The sequence below is a fragment of the Talpa occidentalis genome, unplaced genomic scaffold, assembly GCF_014898055.3.
Source record: "Talpa occidentalis isolate TD23 unplaced genomic scaffold, MPIMG_talOcc4v2.1 talOcc4.11, whole genome shotgun sequence".
Lineage (NCBI taxonomy): Eukaryota > Metazoa > Chordata > Mammalia > Eulipotyphla > Talpidae > Talpa > Talpa occidentalis.
Genome location: NW_023601104.1, coordinates 52419141 through 52442725, shown reverse-complemented (window position 1 = coordinate 52442725; position 23585 = coordinate 52419141). Strand labels below are relative to the sequence as shown.

General features: G+C 35.3%; 1 protein-coding gene and 1 long non-coding RNA gene across 4 annotated transcripts in view; both read left to right on the top strand.

Moving 5' to 3' along the window:
- SLC25A21 (solute carrier family 25 member 21) overlaps positions 1 to 23585 on the top strand; it is a 439643-nt gene that overhangs the window by 58592 nt on the left and 357466 nt on the right. The window lies entirely within an intron of this gene.
- Positions 7419 to 16234, top strand: LOC129144951 (uncharacterized). Its single transcript, XR_008549811.1, has 5 exons — positions 7419 to 7674; positions 9187 to 9340; positions 9624 to 9698; positions 14376 to 14540; positions 16121 to 16234. It is a non-coding gene; the product is annotated as an uncharacterized LOC129144951 (long non-coding RNA).

Genomic DNA, 23585 nt, shown 5'->3' with positions numbered 1-23585 from the left:
TGTTTTTAGACATGCAATGCTAATAATTTTTGCATCTCTGTGAGAAATATAACTAGCAAATATTATTCATTAAATTTAATCTTAAAAAGATTTAAGATCTTTTCAACTTTAAGATCTCAAGTTATCAGGCCTCCCCTGGTGGCACAGCGGTTGAGCCCTGGGCTGCGAAGCTGCCCGCAGCCTCTGCAGCACCAGTTTGATTCCCTGGCTGCCAGTGAGGGTCCCACTTGGTGCAACAGACCTCTCCTGCCGTGCCCGCTGCTCCCCTCAGCAGTGTATTTCATCGGTCTGCCTGTTCCGTTCCCAGTTCTGGCTCTGGTGACTTCTCTCACCCTCCTGCGCTTCTGACTGTAACCAGTGCTTGTATAAATAAATAATCTTAAAAAAAAAAAAAGATCTCAAGTTATCTATAAAAAAAGAATTTGTCAATTATATGAAAATTTGCAGTGTAACAAAGTTGCAAAGGACTAAAGGTATAACCCCTGCCATTATTTCTCATCCTGAGAGATGTCTCAGGAACCATGACAAATCCCAGAGCTAAAAAAAATCCAAGTAATTTGCTTGTTTCTGAGCAATTAATTAGAAGTAAAATAAAGACTAGCAGAAGGGTCTCCTAACTAATGGAATTAATTTACTTTCACAGCTATTAATTTACTTTCACAACTACTCCTATGATGGTTAAAGATAAAAGCATTTTCTAAAAAGCCAAAATTAATTGATATGTCTTGGCTTCATATTTAACATTCTAATGACTAATAGATAATAGTCATGGGAGCAACAAGTTAAAGGAATACCACAAATCTGACACTTTCGATTTTTATGTATCAAAAGGTCCCCCCCCCACTTCTTACTTTTTTACCCTCCTTCCCTCCTGCCTTCTTCTTTGCTCTCTTGAAACATTAAGCTTCCTCCCTTCATGTTTCATATTACTCCATGGCCTATAAATATGGTGAATTTTTTGAATTCACATCTCAGTTCACTTTTTTGGATTGAAACTTCTCAATTTATAGGGGAAGAAACTATAACCCAAGCTTTGATTTTGTAAATGGGCCACAATTTAAGATTTCTTTCATTATTTTCAATCAAAGTGGTGAGTACTTACTGAGATGGTAAGTTAAATAAGAGTAAAGGAAGTGATAGTCTCTAAATAAACAACCAGTATGTTGTGTGAATGTATGGAAATCATGCAACAAAAGTTAAAAACTGGGGAAAGATACAACAAGATAAAAAAGTAATAATACCTTTATCCACTTTAGATGTTCTTCCTTTTCTTGTTTTTTTTTTTTTTTTAAAAGATTTATTTATTTTATTTATACAAGCACTGGGTACAGTCAGATGCGCGGGAGGGTGAGAGAATTCACCAGAGCCAGAGGGGAGAGGAGAGCAGGCAGAATGACGAAGTACACTGCTGAGGGGAGCAGCGGGTGGCAGGAGAGGTCTGCGCGCCATGTGGGACCTTCACCCAGTGGCCGGGGATTGAACCAGCACTGCAGAGGCTGCGGGCAGCTTTGCAACCCAGCACTCAACCGCCGCGCCACTGGGGAGGCCCTGGTTTTATTTTTTTGTGAATTGATAGACAAAAAAGTCAGAACACAAAAGTGTTCTCTCACTCTCGCTCTCTCTCTCATACACACACACAGACCATGATAGAATTCACATCTTTTAATATCTACTTCATGTGAATTTCAACTCATTGCTATAGCAGCAAGATTTTAATGTATTTTTCCTTTTGTTAAATGAATCCACAGTTTTCATTTTGATAAATTACTTAGCAGCACTAGCCTTTTAAACCATGTTTTAAATAATAAAACTTTTTATTATGCTCATTTTACTTGCTTATATGGAAATAATGAGTCAACCATAAAGTGGTTGTTATTTAATGAACTTAGAAAACTTCCTTTGCAAATTTCTTGACATAGTTTCTGGTTCAGTAATAAGTGGGTAAGCATGACTTAATGATTGTGTTTGCTTGTACTCTATCCTGACACCTAGGTTTCTATCCCAAATGTTTGTTTTGTAAGAGTAGAAAAGGCATTATGGACTCATGTGCAATGAGTCGTTATAAATATATAGCATCCACCTTCATTCATATGAAGTGCATATGATGGGAGCTTTACAGTTGCAGAAATTCCTTATACAGTTTTCTGACATTAATAGCATTTAAAACTGCTTACATATATTCTTCTGCATAGTGCCACACTAATATTCTGGGAGGCAGAAGAAGTGAACATGAGCACTGCCATTTTACAGATGGGGAAATTATAAATAACAAGTTCATGAGCCTTGCCCATGTTAGTAGAATAGGACCTTTCTAACAGGTGGTCCCTATGATACATTGCACGAACTTGGACATTAGTGAGGGTGACAAGGGATACTATTAATTACATGGGACAACAGAAATGAATTGAGACTGCTGCAAGGAAACTAGACCTGTTTTCACTTTTTAAGGAGCTAGAGTGAATTCTCACATATTTCCATTTTCCCTGTGGTAAGTATATACAAATATATGTATCTGTATATGTAAATTACAGGAGAGGGAATAACTGGGTTTGAATCTTGGAACCTTCACTTATTAGCTCTAAACTCTTGGGTACCCCTCAAGCACATTAACCTCTTTCTGTTTCAGTTTCTTAGTGAAATGAGGATGATAATCATACTTTCACCATACTTACATTATAGTAATATTCTGTGGACTGGTTAAAATTCTTGGAATACTGCCTAGCACTTAGAAGTAACTTTATGTAATTGGTAAACAAAATATGAATATTAACCCTGATTACAATTTTTTAAAAGGAAAGGCAGCTAAAAATACTCTTTTTATATAAGGAACATGTTTTGAATCAATTTTAAGAATCTTGTCTCCTTTTTCTTGTATTTTCATTGTCTAGCCCTGAAATTACTAATATCTGTGCTAATGCTACTGAGTGACATGATCCAATCATAATTTTAGTATATAGCATTATTAACATATACAAATAAAGATAGCATTAGTAAGCTAAAGTCTCCTCTTAGAGCATTATGGATTTGTGATGAAATGGTAGACTTCATAATAACCTGCGATTTACTGAATTTTACTAATAGAATTCTATTCCATTCCACATATAGGTTTTTCATGTCTTTATAAGTTATCTATTTTTGACTTATGATCTCTGTTTCCTCATTTTATTTTATTTTATTTTGAAGATTTATTTTATTTATGATTACAAGAACTGGGGTACAGGCCAGAGGTGGGGGGTGTGGGTGAGAGGATTCACCAGAGACAGAGCGGGGAACAGAACAGGCAGATAGACCAAAGTACACTGCTGAGGGGCGCAGCGGGCGAGTCAGGAGAGGTCTGCTGTGTCATGTGGGTTTCTCCCTGGTCGGGGATTGAACTTGCACTGCAGTGGCTGTGGACAGCTTCACGGCGCTGCGCTCAACCCCCTGTGTCACCAGGGAGGCCCTCAGTTTCTTCATTTTAATAGTTCAGGATATTTGGTTTTTCCTGTTGGGGTGGATAACCTTCATTTACCCCTACAATGACTGTCCTCTTTCTTTCTTAAAATTAAAAATAAAATAATAAAACACAGTCTAGACACACAGAAATCCCCTCTGCATTTTCCCTTGTGGTGATTTGAACCTGAGGAGGAGGACCCAGACCACCAATCCTGCAGGACACCTAAGGGTCCGTTTTGTATTCAGAATTGGACGCCTCATTCCTTTTTAGCCCTTTGGCTTGCACCTTTTTAGTCTGGCCACCTTTGACTAAAGTCGCCTCCAATTTGAGGTCCAGAACACCAAGTAGTTCATTATCTGCTCTGTTTGGTGTAATTCCTAATCTCTTTCCTATGCTTCAGAGTTTAGCTTTACTTTCCATTATCTGTCTAAAATGATGGCATCTAGCTCTGAATTTTTTATTTGATCCCCTTTCTATCTCCTCTCTTAAATTAACCACTCTTAATATTTTCCCAGCCTCCCCAGTAAAACAGCGCCACAACAAGGGGAGGGGAAGGGAGGGAGTACAGAATACTGAGAATGGCAAAGCTCCAGAAGAAAGAGCCACATGTGTATTATATTGTTAAATACTTTTTAGACAAAGTAAGTTTTCTAGTTAATGGATATGACATATACATATAATAAAGTTATATTGTTTTCCAATAATTTAATATTTAAACCTTACTTTAAAATTTGTTATTTTATGTGTATTAGCTCATCTGATGCATTCTAGTACTTACGAAGCAGATACCCTTTTGTTCTCATTTCACAGAGAAAACTGAAATGAAGGAAACTACATGAGGCTGTTAAATAAAGTTAATAAAAGTCTGTTAAATAACAGTTAATAAAAGTCAAGATTGGCACTGAATGATAAAGAAGAAAATAAAAATCACCCACAGTTCATTTTGTTACCCAGATATAGCCACTATTGACATTTTAGTGCATTTTCTTTCTATTGCTTTTTAAAATACATAAATGTGTGTTTAAATAAACATATTTAAATTTATGCCATATATATACTTCTGTATTCTTTTTAAGGCTTTTTAAGGTTATCAATATATAGTAATGTCACCTAAAATTCTTTGTAAGCTGTCACTTAAAATCCATTGCACGACTATAAAGTTTATTAGGCTATCCTATTATGGAACATTTTCAAAGTACTTTTTTCAGATTTTTAGCAATTAAAAATAACATCATGATGGATGTCTTCACATGTGAATATTTTCCATTTATCTAGCTATTGCATTTTAATAGATATCTGAGGTTTTTATAACATAGGGTGGTATCCTCACCCACTGGCATTTCTCATGATAAATGGTTTTCATTAGTAACACTGGCCAACATTCAGGGGATATTCTGCAAGCCATCAAATAAGGAACAGTCTGACTTGCAAAGGGAATAAATTTATGACCCTAGCCTCATCAACTTTTGTGTGCTCACACAGTGTCAGACAAAGCAGCCTTAGAATTAAGAAAGGAGAAAAATAAAAATATAGCGTTTAAATAGTAGAAGTATTAGAAGTGGAAAAGAGGCATATCTGTGTTGGGAGAAATTACAGAAGTGAGAAGCATCTGGCCAATTAGCAATACTAATTGTGTTTTGTATAAAATTCTCATATCTGTTTGGTCCAGGTGTTTTTAAATAGAATTAATACATTTATTTTGCAGTATATGATAAAAGCCCATCATAATAAAGATAGTATATCTGTGAGATAATCATATTAGGTCATTTCATTAAAATTTCTAAGTTTATAATGCCTAATTAGGTTGGATAGTAGTGAAAGAGGAATGAACAGGTTGGATATTGCAGAAAATGATAATGACTAATATTTATTGAGCTTTATTTTTCAGGCACTATTTTAAGTTTCCAAGTAGTGTGGAAATTGAGACTAAGTGAATTGCCCAAATTTAGGTGGGCAGACTCCAGAATCCATTTGCTTGACTTTTGTATTTTGAGAGAATGTACAGATATAGGCAAGGGAGTGGAGAAGCGGCTCCCAACCTTAGTGGTATTTGGTGGGTAGGTGATCTGCTTGTTTTGCTGTATCTCAAGTACCTAGAATGAATATTCAATCAATGAATAGCATTTCCATCTCAATCTTAATTAAGATGTATTCAATTCAACAGACACCTATTAACTACCTAATCTGAGCTGGGCTCTGGGAAGACAATGATAAGTAAGACAAAAACCCGAACTCAGAAAGCTCATAGTCTAAAAGGAAATGGGACATGAAAAATATGATGGTATTATAGTGTGTTGTGATAAAGAAGGACATGTAATACAGCAAAAAAGAGAGGAGGAGACATGTGAACTAGGATTAATAAAGATGGCCAGGGAGGCAACGTGAAAAGGCCTGCTGGCAAAGCCTCTAGCTATGGAAGTTGGAGTACTACCTGTTATTTTTTGTTTTTTAATTTAGAAAGAGTACAGTGATGTATTAAGGGTTAGCCATACTCAGGTTATTTCAGGCAAATTGCTTAATCTCTTTGAGCTTTGAATTATAAATCTAGAAAAGTAGAAAAAATATGCTTATCTCAAGGTGAAGGTAAAAAAGATACATGTAAATTCTTAATACAGAGCCTGTCCTGTGGATGCCAGCAAATAGTAAGTTTTAACACCCTGGTTATATAACTAAAACAATGTGAAATGAAAAGCACATTAGAACAAAGACTTTCTTACCTACCGGGTGGGAGTAGAAAGAAGTCTGGCAAAGTCTACCCAAGAAGTGAGGAATAATAAGAATAAAGAATTATCCTGGAGTTCAAATTCCATTTATGACTGCTAAACTGTGGCTGCTAAGAATGAAAGGTCTTAAAAAGACTCAAGAGGATTCTTGGGACAACAAATGACTGTTACAACTGAATATTTTGATGTGTTAAGTGTAAATTGCTTGGAAGATATGGATCAAATTTCCTCTCAGCAATGCATGGGTTTAAATATTATGGGGAAAGACACGTGAGAACAGGGCTCTATTAGGTTAGGAACTCTCTGATGTTTGCCCCAGGAGGGTTTTAGGTAGACTCATACAGAAAAGACTAAGAAATGCTCCCTGGAGAAGGTAGGGAGGAGAAAGAACAGAGGAAAGGTATCCTTATTCTCAGCCCCAGCTCTGGGGAAGTTCAAATTATTACAAATCAATGTAACCTCGACTCGAAAGGTTTTAAAAACATTTTAAGTCCTATGAGGGATTAAGTTATGGTCATCAGTCCAGAAAATGGTAAATCATCTTTTCTTCATGTGAATGATAAAATTCAGAACTTTTCCTGTTCAAGGAGATAATAACCTGTAAAACCTAACTTCTTTTGCAGCAAAAATTGATTAAAAAATATAGTTGTGTTCTCTAGTCATAGTATAGACTTTGAGTGTAAAGTAGGAGCAATAACCTGCCTAACAGTCCCCAGTGAGTTTGTGACAGGATGGAGAACAGACACCAGGTCTTCTAAGGAATTCTACATTCAAATAAATTACTTGGCTTGGTCAAGGCTACACCCTAAGTGAAGGGGGCACTTATGGGATTTCAGCCAATGTCTGCTCAAAGACCACACACTTTCTACAACTCCACACTGCCACTTTAAAATTAATTGGGCATTCATATTACAAAAGTAGCATAGGTTCATGTTAAATTATGGCAGTATAGAAGGATATTAAATGAAAGCTAAGCGTTCCCTTCCCTCTCAACAATGCTATTCTTTCCCCAACCTCACCCCCCCACCCCAGTAGAAGACCTCTATTCCTATTCCCTAGAGGTAAATATTGTGAATATTTTGGGATATTTACTTTCAGAATTTGAGTTCATATGTGTGTGTGTGTGTGTGTGTTTAAAATGTTCTATTTGGAAAAAAGCTCAAACACAAAAAGTTTCAAGAATTATAGAAATTCTAGAATTTTACCCAGATTTTGATATTTTGTTCTATTTGCCTTATCATTTTTTTCTCTATAGCTGTTCATCCATCCATCCACCCATATTTTGAAATAATTGAGAATAAATTGCAAGTATTTTGGCTCTGAATTTCTTCATCCATTCAGACTGCTAAACAGAATACCACAACTGGATGGCTTATAATCAACAGAAATTATTTTTTCTCAATTCTGGGAAACCGAGAAGTCCAAGATCAAAGCAACAGAAGATTCTGTGTTTGGTGAAAGCCTACTCCCTAGTTTATAGATGTTTGTCCTCTGCCTGTGTCCTCCTGTGGTGGGGTAAGGGAGCTTTCTGGGATCTCTTTTATAAGGCACTAATCTTATTGATGATAACTCCACCCTTATGACCTCATCACCTACTCCCAACTCCAAGTCATTATATTGGGCATAAGGATTTAATATATGAATTGGGGGGTGGGGAGGCATAATTATTCACTCTTTAGAACCCCTAAATATTTTAGTGTGTATTTCAAAAGGCAGGGACATTCCTAAGCACAATACAGTTATCAACTTCAATAAAACTTCAGTAATTTTATCACTGATACCATACTTTTGTAAGATTTATCCAACAATGAGCTTTATAGTTTTATTTTCCCACTTCAGCACCAATTCTAGTTTAGAATTGTTTTTCAATTAGTTGCTACATCATATCAGTCCCTGTGAATCTGGAACAATTCTTCAATTGTTCTTTACTATTTATAACATTGACATTTTTTGAAGAATTTAATAGAATAACACTCATTTTGAGTTTTGTGATGGTTCTTCATGATTAGCTACTCGCTATGTACTCTTGGATGAGGCACACATGTTCATATATGCCTCATTGTGGTGCTAATTTTCAACACCCAGGCAAGGAGTTGTTCATAGATGTCTCTTTTATTCATGATCTTTCTCAATATGATTTTTTACTGAATAACATAGTTATTTCACTGCAGCAATATTTATGAGTACATATGAGTCAAACACTATTCGAGACCACAGTGATATGTCAAAAATATAAACAAAGGGCCTCCCTGGTGGTGCAAGGGATTAAGAAGCAACCTATGAAGCTATCCGCAGCTTCTGTGGTATGAGTTCGATCCCCCGGCCAGCCAGGGAGCAACCCACATGGCACAGCAGATCTCTCCTGTCTCGTCCGCTTCTCCCCTCAGCAGTGTACTTTGGTCAATCTGCCTGTTCTGTTCCCCACTCTGTCTCTGGTGAATCCTATTACCCCCTACACCTCTGGCCTGTACTCCATCTCTTGTATGCATAAATAAATCTTTAAAAATATATATAAACAAAAATACCTGCTCTCATAGATCTTATATTCTATCTTGGAAATATGTGTTGCATTTTCATATATAGAGTGATTCCAGTTTTCATAAAACTGGATACTAGTATTTTATTTCTTTGTATTTATGTGCCTTAGAGTTACTCAGCCATTATGATGGCTGTCTGATGACATTTTGCTTATTTCCACTGTTTTTTGCTAACATTAACCATGCCTCAGTAAGACCTTGAAATGTACTATATAGTATATTCATCTAGATGCATGTGTGTATATCTGTGCCCTTGTTTGTTTGTTGTGTATTTGTATATATGTATGAATGTGTGTGAGTGTGTGTATATGTGTAGAATTAAGAGAAATTGATGGATCAAACAAATTTGGTTTTCATATTTTGATAGATGCTACCATTTTCCTTTAATTTTTGTTCTTATATTGTATTTTGTTCTCAGTGAGTACCTGTATCTCCCCATTCTCATCAAATTGAATTTTATCAAATGTTTTTGTCTTTTCCATTACAACAGACCCTATTTTGATTGGTTGGTAATGAAGAGTTCAATATTTTACAAGTTTGGAAACAGAGTGCCTGTTTGTGCTTGATTGTTGAAGACCTACTGGTTTCATTCTCCAAGAGACACATGTCTGGTGACAGAGAGAATGATAACAAGGCGGCTACTGGTATCTTTAAAAAAAATGCTTCTTTTTCTTACTTCCTGTTTTATTGAAAGATATTTGACAAATAAAAGTTGTTTGTATTTAAGATGGAGAACACGATGTTTTGATATGTATACATAATGATTACCACAATCAAACTAATTAGCATATCCATCACCTCATATAGTTATCATTTTTATGAGAATAATTAAGAACTCTCTTAGCAGATTTCAAGTATATAATACAATATTAACTATTGTCATCTAAATAATACCAACTAATGTTATGTTTTATATTTGATCTTTAGAACTTCTTCATCCTGTGTATCTGAAACTCTGTACCCTTGACCAACATTTCCCCAATGCCTCTGCTCCAAACCCTGGTAACCACTTTTCTACGTTGCTTTTAAGAGTTAGACCTTTTTTTCAGGTTCCACATATAAGTCAGATCATGTAACATGTGTCCTCTGTATGCATTTCACTTATAGTAATGTCCCCCGGGTTCCTCTGCATTGTTGCAAATGGCAAGATTTCCTCTTATTTTAAAACTGAATAATATTCCAGTATGTATATACGTACCACATTTTCTTTATCCATTCATCTGTCAATACGCACTTAGATATTTCCATATTTTGGGGAGTGTGAAAAATGCTGCAATGAATGTGGGATTGCAGATAGCTCTTTGAGATACTAATTTCATCTTTTTTTTTTGCTATATGCACAGAAATGAAATTGTGGTAGTTCTATTTTTAATTTTTTTTGGAAACCACCATAGTGTTTTCCACAGTGGCTGCACCATTTGCTTTTACCACTAGCAGTGCACAGGTCTTCAAATTTCTCCATAACCTCACTAACACTTGTTATGTTTTTCTTTTTTAATAATAGCCTTCCTAATAGGTATGAGGAAGTAAATATCTCACTATGATTTTGATTTACCATTTCCTCATGATTACAGATGTTGAATACCTTTTCATATATCTGTTTGTTTTGAGAAATGTCTGTTCATGTCCTTTGCCCATTTTAAAACTGAGTTATGTTTTTCTTGCTATTGGGTTATTTAGTTCCTTAAATATTCTGGATATTAATGCTTTATCAGATGGTTTGCAGTAGTTTCCCTTTTCTTCATTGGTTGTCTCTTTACTCTGTTAACTGTTTACTTTTCTATGCAGTCTTTTTATTTTAATACAGTCCTATTTTAATTTTTGCTTTAGTTGCCTGTACTTTTGGGTTCAAGTTAAAAAAAAAAAATCTTTGTCCAGACCAATACCAAAAGCATTTCTCCTATTTTTTTTCTGGTGGTTCTACAGTTTCAGGTCTTATTTTCAGGTCCTTAATGCATTTGAATCCATTTTTTGTCATTGTATATCATGTGAGATAAGGGTCCAATTTTATTCTTCTGCATGGCATGTGGATATCCTGTAATCTCAATATTATTTACTAAAAACGCTATCTTCTTTCCCTTTTGTGTGTTCTTTGCCACTTGTGACTAGAATTATGTATTATTTCCAGACTTTCTCTTCTGTTTCATTGGTATCTATATATCTGTTTTTATGCCAGTATCATATTGCTTTGATTACTATAGCTTTGTTGTACATTTTGAAATCAGACAGAGCAATGCCTCCAAATATGTTCTTGCTCAAGATTATTTTGGCTACTCAGGGTTATTTGTTGATCCACGTAAGTTTTAGAATTGCTTTTTTTTTTCTATTTCTGTGAAAAAAGAAAACATTGGAATTTTGATAAAGATTATATTGAATCTGTAGATTGCCGTGGGTAATATGACATTTTAGTGCCTAATTCACAATTGAAGTTTATTATGGAAAGATAGTTTTAAAATTTAAATTCCATATTTGGCCACATTGCAGTGAGCTAGGAACACTATCTAGAGCTAGGAGATATTAGTAGTAAGTTAATGAGATAGTATAATCACAGATAAGTAACAGGAAAGAATGCACTGTTAGATACATCTCTTTTATGCTATTTGCTATGAATAATGGGCTAAATAGAGCTGCTAAAATTGCGAGGTTATCACTCAAATATTTCTGAAACATATAGTAACCATATAGTAAACTATAGAGGTATTTAAAATGTTTAGTTAGATGATCTGATTGAGCTCTCTTTGTGGTTTTTACCTTATTGATATGGAGTGTTTGAGTGCTATCGTACTGCCTTGGGAGAAAATTTTAGATTAAATAGTTTATTTGTTGAAGAAATCATTAATTTTTTTCTGTACTCCTTATCCCTTCATTCCTCCCTCCTCCCTTTTTCCTTATATCCTCTCTCCTCCATTCATCCTCTGAAAAGGAGGTGTGGCTATTTTGAAAAGGAAGCTTCTTTCTTACATGCAATGAATTTTTCCCACTATGGGCTAATTGCCAAAGCATTTGGCCACCTGTGGGAGTAATTAGTTACTTGTCTATCGTTTTGAGGTTAGTCAATTGCAGTTGCAATTTATTATACACAGAGATTTGTTTCCACAAATAACCATGGCTGCTGAAGCCACCCAAAGAGAAAGAAAGGTTGGGCAGAAACATAAAAAAGTTGGCATATTGCTTCACATATATGGATGAAGCTTGGGTAACATTTAGCTCTATTCATTTTTATCCCAATCCAGAGGAACTGGAGTTAGGGGTACTGAAGAAAAACTATTCCAAAGTTATACCACTGTGAGGAGTATGGAGATAAGATCCTGTTACCTTAATAATTTACTTGATAATGGAAAAAATTATTCTTAATTGTGCTATCAGTCTTCCATACTACAGATGTATATACTCTAAAATGAATCATTTCTATATTAAGGTTATTATAACAAAAACTCTGTTATCATGAGTGAGTGACAATGAGGTAGCAACTCTCTTGGGTCCCCATTCTGTGGTTAATGTAGTGTGTTGTGTATATGAGTACATCATGAGAAGTATTCTCTACTCTACTAATTAAATTCAACATTTTTTTAATCAATAACTGCTATCATCACTCATGATGCTAGGAAGTCAGAGTTTGTAACAAGATGAGCAAAAGGTAATTCAGGTAATTAATTACCTGAATTAATTCAGGTAATTAATTACCTGTGTGTGTGTGTGCACGCGTGCCTGTGCACACTTGTGTATATGAGGTTGGGGGGATGGGGGGGAAGGTAAACACTCACATAGAAATATCAGAATTCTCTTGGGTATCAGAGAAACAATCTTACCCAAGTTGACTTAAACAACAAAGCATATTTATTAGCAATTGAGTTGAAAAATTAAAAAAAATATAGTGGGGTATAAATGTGAGACTATTTCTAGTAGCTCAACACTGTTCCCAAGGACCCTATTTCTTTAAGGTTCTCTGATCTACTTTCCATAGGACCCACTTTATCATGAGGCTAGTTCTACCATGGTTCTCACAGAGAAGAACCAAATTCCCAGAAGTGCTCTGCAGATATCTCTTAAAGTGTCATTAGCCCAGACTGAGCCACATGTTCATGCCAAAGGAATCACTGGAACTAAGGGGATGGAGTGGATTAATTGGCTTAAAGGTCCAAAACATGCTGTAGAGGCAACACAACCTAAACAGGGTAGTTAGAAAATCTGAGATCTGGGTAGGAAGGGTGAGAGGAAGTGATAGATGCTAACAACTACTCACCATATCAATTCAAGCGCTGCAATAAAGCAGAGGAAGAGTATGTGTGTAGTGGCTGGGTGTGGGCTGGATGCTATTACTGCGGCAGTTATAGGTGTCACCAATGTTCATGTTCATCTTCCTGAGATGCTAAAGAACAGGAACATATTAGAAGGGTTTTGTGGCTTACATTTCACTCGGAAGTTTGTGACCACCTACTTTATCGGTTAGCTTCTGAAGGTCTACTTTTTTTTTTCAGAATATGACTCTTGCTTTATTAAGAGAAATAACTCTGCTCTTCAGTGGGAAGTCTGAGGTCACAAAATATATTTGAGTGTATACACAGTTGATCCTCATTATTTGCAATACTTGTGGTGCTTTCACGGGCATTTGCAGACATGTGCAGAGTGGTAAAAAAAAAATGAGTCCTCTGAAGTGCACATTCTCAGCTAAGGTAGAAAAAGAAGATGTTCTGTCCTCCTGTTTCAGTTCTCATACTGTAAACAAGTGTTCCTTTCATGGTCTATGTAGTGCCATGTTTTCCACATTTTTGTGTACTTTTTTGTTGGCAATTTCACTATTTAAAATGGCCCATCAGCATAATGCTGAAGGTTGCTAGTGTTTCTAAATGAAAGAAGACTGTGATGTGCCTTACGAGAAAATAAATGTGTTAGATAGGCATGGGGTATAGTGCTGTTGGTTGTGAGTTCAATGTTAATAAATCAGCAATATGTATTATGTGATTTTAAACAGAAACACACATAAAATAAGGTTTTGTATTGATTGGTTGATGACAAGGTTGTGACCAGGGGCTCATAGGAACTTAACCTTGTATTTCCCCTCAGGAACAATGGGTTCAGCTTTTGCTAATTCAGTGTTCACAGTGCCTTCATAGAACATAACTATGGCAAATAATGAGAACTGATGGTATATAGATAACTGCCTTTAGCCAAGTGAGGAAAATATTCTTTTGGCCCAATATAAAGGCAGGGGTTTAACCACAGGTTCTAGCATAGAAAGGGATAAACAATTTGTTTTTATTACTGTTAGGTGAAGGAAAAGAGTTCAAAGCTTCTAAGTAGTCCCTTTGAGGGAACAGATTTAATCTATCTGAAAGCAAAATTTCTCTACATCTGGACCTTTCCAACTATGTCCTCTCGAGCTTTTCTGAAATGATATGCCATGACCTCATAGGTTTCAACTGAATATCGCAAGCTAAACAGCATCCACCTCAGAGGATATAATGCAAAATAACACGTGATGAAATCCACAGTCTTGTCACAGATCACATTTGTTATCTTTCTCTCTCTACTGCCCCCAAACCAAATGCAAAAAACCTTGAGCTGAGATGAAGTAGCATCCATTGAGACCCACGAACTAAGTCATGATGGGTAGTGTGTGGAGGTGTCTTCATCGAGGACTCTGTCAAATCATTCCATTTGACTTTTGTTTCCCTCAAGCTTGGGGCTCTGTTGCCAGCAGCAAGTATGCTGACTGAAAACTGTCACAACAGCGATCATTACAATCCGGGAGTTGAGTTTGACTGGAACATATGTCTTCAATTTTAATAGCTCAGCTTCCCAGATGCCCTAAAGGAGAATATTGCCTGAGAAGGAGCTTTTCATGTAAGAATAATTTGTGTTAAGTAGCTCAGTGATCTGTTTGTTAGGTTAGAGCTGACAGTTTGTTTATATTTCTAAAGGGGTATGATGAATGGGGGAGAAGTTGATGCTAATTAGCCTAAATTGTTCCGAAGAATGTAGAGGGCTTTGCCAGTTCCATTGTTTCTGTTTCTTTGCACATTTTAAATAATTGAATGGAGCTCAGACCATTCATCATAATTTCAGGCAAGATGGAAATAAATGGATTTAGCACGGGTCCACATGTATGATGGAAGATGTCACTTTAAAGAGCAATTAGATAAGACATCAACTTGGGGCTAATGTGGACTATTCTAACCCATTTGCATAAAAATATCAAACATGAAAGTTTTCATTTACTCCATTAATTATCTCTGTCATCATAGGATACAGCCCTTATTTGTGAAAACCCACCTCTCTCCATTAAAAAGTAGTGCTGGGCTATAAAATTTAGGCCCTTAGCTTCCAGACAAAAGATTTGTGGCAGTACTTTCTAAGAAAGTTCCCTCCCACCCATGTCATCAAATTCCACTAAGAAAACTGAGGATGAGCTTCAGTGCTTCCACAGTCGATAAAGGCTACAGAGAAACATTTTTGAAAGTTTGGAATCTTAAGGTTGTTAATTCCACAGTAAGAGCTAATGCACCAGTGGGACACATTTTAGTAATTTCTCAAGAGTTCTGATGTATTTATTTCTTATATATGCTGACTTACATGATGATATGATGTGAAACCTACGATGTGACTTCCTATCTGAGTCGATCCAGTATTTCCTCTAGGTAATAAGGTTAGCATGAATGGATTATTTTATAAGAGTGTAGGAAAATATATGTTTTGTTAACACACATATTTTGAGAGTTAAAATAAGAAAAATGAAACTAAATTTAGAAAGGCTATGATTTTTTTCAGCCTTTTAATCCTCATTGGAGGCCATTCTTTTTTAATTTATGCACATAAAATACCACAGGAAGAGATGGTATAAATTTGTGGACTGTGGAGAATGAGTGAACATTTTTGAATCAGGATCTTTAAAAGGGGTGAAATTTGAGTATGATTAAGTTAGGAAAAAGCCTCGCTTACGGCGGAAGTCGGAGACTCTGTATACATTATGGGCATGTCATGGCTTTTAAAAAGTTATGTTAGACTTCTATACAAATTGTGAAGGAATTTGTCTAACCCCAAACAAAATTTTGTGTGGTTCTGAACTTTTCCAAAGTTGAAAAAGAGAAAGAAATAATGCTGGTTAGTATTCCTAGCAGGAACAAGCCTGACTGTCGGGTGGGCTGTCACTTGCACTGCCTGGGTGTTTTCTTGGTCACTAGCTTTCTCGGAAGGAAATGATTCTATGGCTTATGCTAGCCATGTTGGTGCAGATATGCCCTCTAATTGGCATTTATTAAAGAGACCTTCAGTTTGATGGATGACTGTCAGAGTCGAGCCTGCTGGCTTTGAAGAAAGTTGACTTTGCTCGAATCTTGCTACATTAACTCATTAGAACTCTGCACTGCTTCAACTCGCTCTTTGTTTACTTTCTTATAATTAAGATTTTGAACAATCGATTTCAGAGACTTGGCAGAGGCCCATTTCCAACTTGGAGACCTGGCCTGACAGAAAAGTATGCAACAGAACAAATATTCAAAATAAGAACCTGTGAGTATTAAAGCTAAGGGTTTTGTACTTTCCTTAGTTATCTACCCAATTAATTATTTTTCAACATAAAATGGCTTTTTAATAATCTTTGTATCATTGGCTTGTGTTTTATTCCTCAATTTTAAAAATTGTGAATCCGAAAAAAAAAGCGGTTAAATAAATATTTTAAAATCATGGTATTTAAAAGTAGAGCTTGTGTGTATTGTGATATGTTAGCATCCATGTAAGCATATCATTAGGAGAATTAGGAAAATGAAAGGCCATCTGAATCTAAATCTACATTTTCAAATGAAAAAAATCATTATTTATGCATTTAAATACGTGATCGTGAATTACCAATGAATCGTTATTGTGTTTTTAATAAAATATGAAAATCCTGAAAACCTTGGTGACACATTTAAAATTTGAAGTTATATTTCACTTTCTCTTTGAAACACCAAAGAAAAAAAGACGCGGAATTGCTGAAAATGAGGCTCTTTTCCAATATTCTTTGGGTGAGATGAACCATATTTCCTGTTAGGTGTGCTGTACTTTCTTACTCCCTGGAGAGGCTCAAAATGGTGATATCTTTGATCTGTGTGGCTTTTGAAATATTTTTGGTTGGTATCTATAAAAACTATACATTTGAGAAGAAAGGATACATTTTCACAGAGAGAAAACATGGAGAGTTTTTGCACTAAAATTACACATTCAGTCATGGTTGTCTCTTTTCTGACTTATGATGAGTTGATGAGTTGATTATCTGAGGTCTATTTACCAATGATGATAGTTTTGAGTATATACATTCATCACCTTGACCCTGTATCTAGATGAGTGGGAAAGGAAAATAAAGAATGAATAAGGAAAAGTAAACAGCACATATTTATGAAAATGAATATTGTGCTGCATCATAATTTATAGGCACTGCTCTAAGTAATGCGTTCTTAAAGTAATTTTATGGGGAGTGCTACTGTGGAGTGGTACTAGGTCACTTGATTAGGATTCACAAAGGGAAAGGGAAAATGAAACTCAGTTGTTTTCAGGTCACAGATAATTCCACTTTTCTTACTCTCTAAAAGGAACTTGAGTTAGCATAACAATATTTAGACTTTGCCAGTAAAGACAACCTTTTAAGTTTAGTGATGAAGCCGATTCCTTCTATTTTATTCAGATGATGGAAAATACAACTAATTGGCTCCTTATTTGATCCACAATGCTCAGTTAATGTATTCAGAGTTATTACTAGATTAAAAAAAATGAATTCACAGGTCAAAACTTCTTTTATTGTGGAGGAAACTGGCAGTCATCAAAAGGGCCATTAAAAAACAGTTTAATGAAGAAATATGTGACTGTTTAAGAAAAGCGTCTAGTCTAAACTTAGCAGGAGGGCCATGGATTCTTTTTTTTCTACTAGGCTACAATAGTACAAGAAAATAACCTTGCCCCTTTTCATCTTCTGCATAAATTTTCACTTCAGAAAGTCCTTAATTTAGCTACCTGTATAAAATGTAATTTAATATGGAGACCTGAAGCTAGTGTGGTGTCCTTCTACTATTTTACATTAAAATGTGTGATATCGCCTCTTTTTTCATTGATATATGAGTGATAACTAAGACTTTAATTATTTTAATGGTTTTTTCCTTAATTGAGTATTACTGGTTTACAACACAGTATAAGATACAAAGGCATAAATGCACATCTCTTCACATGTATGTTACCACATCACACAAAGGCACTCATAACCCTCCATCACAATCCATTGGGTACCCTCCCCTCTTTGCTTTGTACCCCCATTCTGCCCCTCTGGTAGTCTCAATTGTGTAGTCCAATTTCTAGGGTTTGTTTTGTTTTTGTTTTGTCTGTTCCTTTTTTTATTTGTTTCTCTATATCCCACATGAGTGAAATCATTATTTGTAGGACTTTAAATTTTAAATGCCCTTTTCTTTTCACCTAAAAACAATAGCTAGCACTTATTGGTTGTAATCTGTGTTACAGCATGGTTCTCAATACTTCACATAGATTAGCTTATTTAATCATCACATTGCTTGAGGTGGGTATTACTATCCTCACTTTAAAGATTATATAAAACTGAGGTAGAGAGAGGATAAGTGACTTGTCCAAGGTCACACAACTAGCAGATGGAAGATTGGGGGTTTGAATATAGACTTTGATTCCAGATTCAAGGATCTTAATTATTCTGTAATGCAGGCTTAACATTGTTTAAGTAGTTGAGGATCTACCCACAAATATCTAAATCAACCAACTTCATTATTCAAGAGATTGCAGAGTATTTCAGTATGTGTAGAGGTTTTCTGTAGAAGGAATGTTATGTTATTTGTCAAAGATAGTAATGTCCTTTCTTTTTAACTTTCATAATCCTGCACATGACTAACAAATGGTGTAGCTTAATAGAGTGATCAATTTTATACTGTGTGGTTGTCACATTGGAGAGGAACAGGATTTACCTGGCTACTCAGGTGTAATAGTGAACCTCATTAAAACAGAGTTCTGCTTTGTTTTAAAAGTTCAAATAGTGTTTTGAAAAGGAGCTAAAGCAATACAGATAAAAAAAATTCTAGGCTACATGAAGTAATTTCTATAAAAATTGGTCACTTTTTTAGAGGTAAATGTTTTAAAATCTATTTTAAAAGTCCAGCAATATTTAGGTTCACCAATATTTAGGTTCATTACTCTAGATCACTAGTCTAATGAATTCTAAGATAATCTAAGCTGATTAATCTTAAATTTTAAGAAGATATTGTGAATTGAAATACAGCTTATAGACCTCACTGGAGATAATGCAGTTATAAAATGCTTTACATATTTAAAAAAATTCAAACTTTTGGACAGAGGATTTTGATTGTCCAGACACTTTTGAAGTATCTAACAGAATATGGTGTTCATATAGGAGATACTCTGATTAGAAGAAGGATGAAAATCAATGTTTTCATCTCAAAATAAAAAAAAGCAGAAATTTTGCACAAAGATAAAATCATCATTATTCTTTATGTGAAGAAATGTAAGCAATAGATTTAATTTTTAGCATTTATTCACTAATAATTGATAGACTGTGTACCATGAATTAACTATACAGGCATGAGCAACACAGACAAGCTTTTAATCCTAGTGAAGGAGGCAAGAATGAACAAATAATATAGTATCATAAAAGTTACTAAGAAAGAAAAGTCAGTTAAGGAGGTAGAAAGTGGGAGCTAGAGGGGTATTTGAGCAAAAATCTAAAAATAGGGAACAACAGTAGCATTTCTGTATATTTAACACTTAAGCTAATAGTGCTGTCCCAGGAGAATTAGGATGCACAGAGTTGTGTTTTAACTACTTATAGAATCCAGAACAAAAAGACAACTGTGATGATGGCTAAAATTTCTTAAATGCAATTGAGCAATAATCTGATCTGACGCCATGAATAACTTATGAATTGGGAGACTGAATAGTATATATAGACTAGTGGCTGAGGACAGTGCTTATCAAACTTTAGCATGCATAAGAATCATGTGGTGAGCTTGTCGAAACACATGGCTGGACCCCGCTGCCTGAAATTAGGATTAATAGGTTCTGTATTTCTAACAAGCTCTAATACCTCCAGTCCATGGAGGACCAGAGTTTGAGTAGCACTGATTTAGATTTTAGAGAACAGGCTTTAGAGTCAGACAGACTTGGTTTGAATTTCAGTTTTCTGGGTGGCCTTGCACAAGTTAAATATTCTTTCCACAGCTCTTCTCTTCATCTGGTAAAATAGGGATTATAATAATCCTTGCATTATATAAGTGTTGTGAAGAGTAAATTGGATAAAACACTTGGCATTGTGTTTGGCATTATTGTAAACCCTTAGCATGTGTTGTTGTTATAGTTAGGAAGAAGAAGAATCATGGTGGATAATAAGCATTAGATAAAACTATAAACATGTTTCAGATAATACATTGTAAATCAATTAGCTGTAACTTCATACCCTTGAACAATGTCTCAGTGCCTGGCACACAGCAATACTTGTTGACTGAATAAATGAATTGTGAATTCACTTAATAGTATGTGTGGACTGGAAGAATTGACTTCCATTCTAATATCTCTTTTACTTCTCTGCTTAAGTTCAACATAAACCAGAGCGTAAAAAAACCCTACCTCCCAGCTATGAATCATTTGTTGTATTAAGCCAGGTAGGATAGATTAAACTTTAATAGTATGAGACCATTACATGGAGAATTTCCTTGTATTTGGGTCTGTAATGAGCTGTAGACTTAATATATTCAAGTAAAGACAGAATAGTTGTAGACTGACCTATTTTAAAAATTAGTGTTATTTATGTTATGCTATTGAGATATATCTATGTTATACAGAAAGTTACAAAATGCCCTTATTCATTAATATGGAAGAAATACTGAAAAATCCTAGTTTCTATAAGAAAAAATACTAGTCTAAACTACTGGGAAGAGGGGTCTGTAGAATGGGATCTGCTCATGTCATATTTGAATGGTTCCTTCTTTGTCCAGTGAATATGAGATTCATATATGGTAAAGCAGGTACTTGAGTGTGCCTGGGGAAAGGAAGAAGAAAAGAAACTGATTTTTAAAAAAAAATATCTACTATATGCTAGGTGCTTTACCATGTATGAGATTTGTAGGTCCTAATTCAGTGCTCACAGTCATAATTTTAGATGGATAGCATCATTCGCTTTGCAATTCTGAGGGCTAAATCTTTAGGGAGACTAAGGGAGGAAAAAAGTGAAACTAAGTCCCTTGCCCAGGTCTCCATGTGAAGCCCATTCTCTTTTGTACTATTACTTTTGGACAGGGCACTTCTATAGAAAGTCATATGGTTTCCCAGAAAGTGATGTGTGGATTGGAGACAGACAGTGAGAGTAGTTTGTCCAGCTGAATGCATGACTGGTTCTAGGGACTGAAAGATGCTCAGTGAAGCTGGGAGAGGAGTGAAACCTTGACAGTGGAGAAGCAGACATGGGTTAGATGGTAAGTCTTTTAAATTAAGGGTGTTTTAAGTTAGGATGTTTAAACTTGATTATAAGGATGATCAGAAATTACTGATGGGTTTTAAGCTAGATAGGATTTGTTTTGTTTTAAAAATTAAAATTTTAATAGAAATAACATTGGTTTATAACATTATATAGGTTTCAGGTGTACAGATACATATAGATATATTTTAAAATTTAGTTTTATTTATGTTCTATATAACATAAATATGTTATATATATTAAAATCTGTATATACTACATTATGCTTATCACCAAAAGTTTAGTTTCCATCCATCACTATCACCCAGCTTACCCACCCTTCTTCCCTAATCCCTTTGAGTAACTACTGTTTTGTTCTTTTAGTCTAAGAGTTTTTGTTTTGTTCATTTATTTGTTTTGTTTCTTTATCTACCACATATAAGTAAAATCATTTGTTTTACATCCGGGTTATTTCACTTACAAATACCCTCTATGTTCATCCATGTTGTTATAAATGGCAGCGTTTCATCTTTTTTTTTATAGCTGAGTAATATTCCATTGTGTATATGTACAACATGTTTTTTTATCTGCTCATCCGTTGATGAACACTTAGGCTGTTTCAGCTCTTGGTTATTGTGAATAATGTTATAGTGAGTGTAAGGGTGCAAATATCTCTTTGAATTAATGTTTCCATATTCCTTGGGTAAATACCCAGCAGAAGGGTAACTGGATCACATAGTATTTCTATTCTTAATTTTTTGAGAACTCTCTGTCCTGTTTCCCATAATGCCTGTACCAACTTACATTCTCACCAAATCTGTACTAGGATTCCCTTTTCATTCTTGCCAACACTTCTTTCTGGTCCATATGAAATTCAATTTCAGAAAGATTACTCTGAGGGCAGTGTGCAGGGAAAATGGATTGAATAGGAGTAAGGAGAAAGATTAGTGGCGAAGAGACTGGTTAAATACTTGTTTCAGCAAAATTTATTAGTGATAATAATGAATTAGGTATATAGTAGAGATGGAGCCAAATGAATATTAAATATTGAGAAGACAGACAGGATTTGATGATTAATTGAATGAGACAGAGGAGTCAAAGCAGAGATATTTGGATTAATTACTTGGGTTGCAAGTAATTGAGACACTGAGACAGGGAACATAGGGCAAAAGCTTGGGTAGGAAGAGAGGTTAGGGGAGACAGGTGTTCAGTTCTGAACATGAAGTACTGGAGCAATTATGAAATGCCAAGTAATCTGCTGTTCAGTAGGCAGTAAGATACATGGGTCCAAAAAGCAGCATGATTCTCTCTGGACTGGAGATAAAAATCTGAGGGTGACTAGCATATGGGTACTAATTAAAGGGCATTGAGGTAGATTCAGTTACTCCAATGTGTAGAATGAAAAGCAGAGCCTATAAGGAGACCTCAGAATAGCACTGACATGTAAAAGATCTTTTTTGAAGTGATAGTTTATAGATAACATTGGATGAAAACATCTTAAAAATGTTTTTAAGGAAAAGAGGAAGGTTTGTGAGTTTCCTTTTTTTTTTTCCAGAACTGATTTCCCATTTGCTTCCATCTCAAGTGAAGTCATACAAATTCCAAATCACAGTCTCTTCTGTTGTGGTTAAATTGATTCTTGAACACAAACCATTTGAAAACATGCAATGAAAAAAAAAAAAAAGGAGAATAAACGCAAACCAAAGCATCAAATTATCCATGGCTGAAACTTTTTGAATTTAGCGCAAAATCAAAGCAACCATAAAAGGCAGTGTTGCCAACATTCAGTGATGACCAAGAAGGGTCTTGCTTCCTTTCCCCTTTTTATACCACTCACTTCAATGTCTTTCCATTTTTTACATCCTTTAGAGATACGGATCTTTGTATTCTCCCTCCCATCTTGATTTCACAGGTGTGGGGCAGAAACCAAGAATAATGGCTCCCAACTTGCTCTTTTTTAACTGTTTGTAAAGACCCTTTGATTAAACAGCAGAGCCACTCTTCTTTTTCATGTGGACAAACCCATGTCCACAAAACCTTGATTTCTGGTGTGATTGCAGTGGAACTCTTCCTCCTTAAACACATGGTGGACCGTTCCTTATCCTGACATATCATCCAACTTTGTTTCTGTTTTCCCCTCTGGGGAAGATAATGTGGTTTACATTCCTTTAGAAGTCTTGGACACCAAGAATGTTGAGGTCAGCCCAACTGGGAAGTGAAGGAAAGAATGTGAGCTAACCCAGCGGTGAAACCTCAGGAGTGTGCTCTGTAAAGGCCGTTTTCTCCCTGTTTTTCCTTTTTCCCTTTTGTATATTAACCACAAATAACCCACAGCCATTAAAGCAGCTTCATAAGAAGCCACCAACAAATGTTTAAGGCATCTCAACAAGGTTTCCAAGAAAGTTCTGAGTAAAATTGTATTTGTATGATGACCAAAA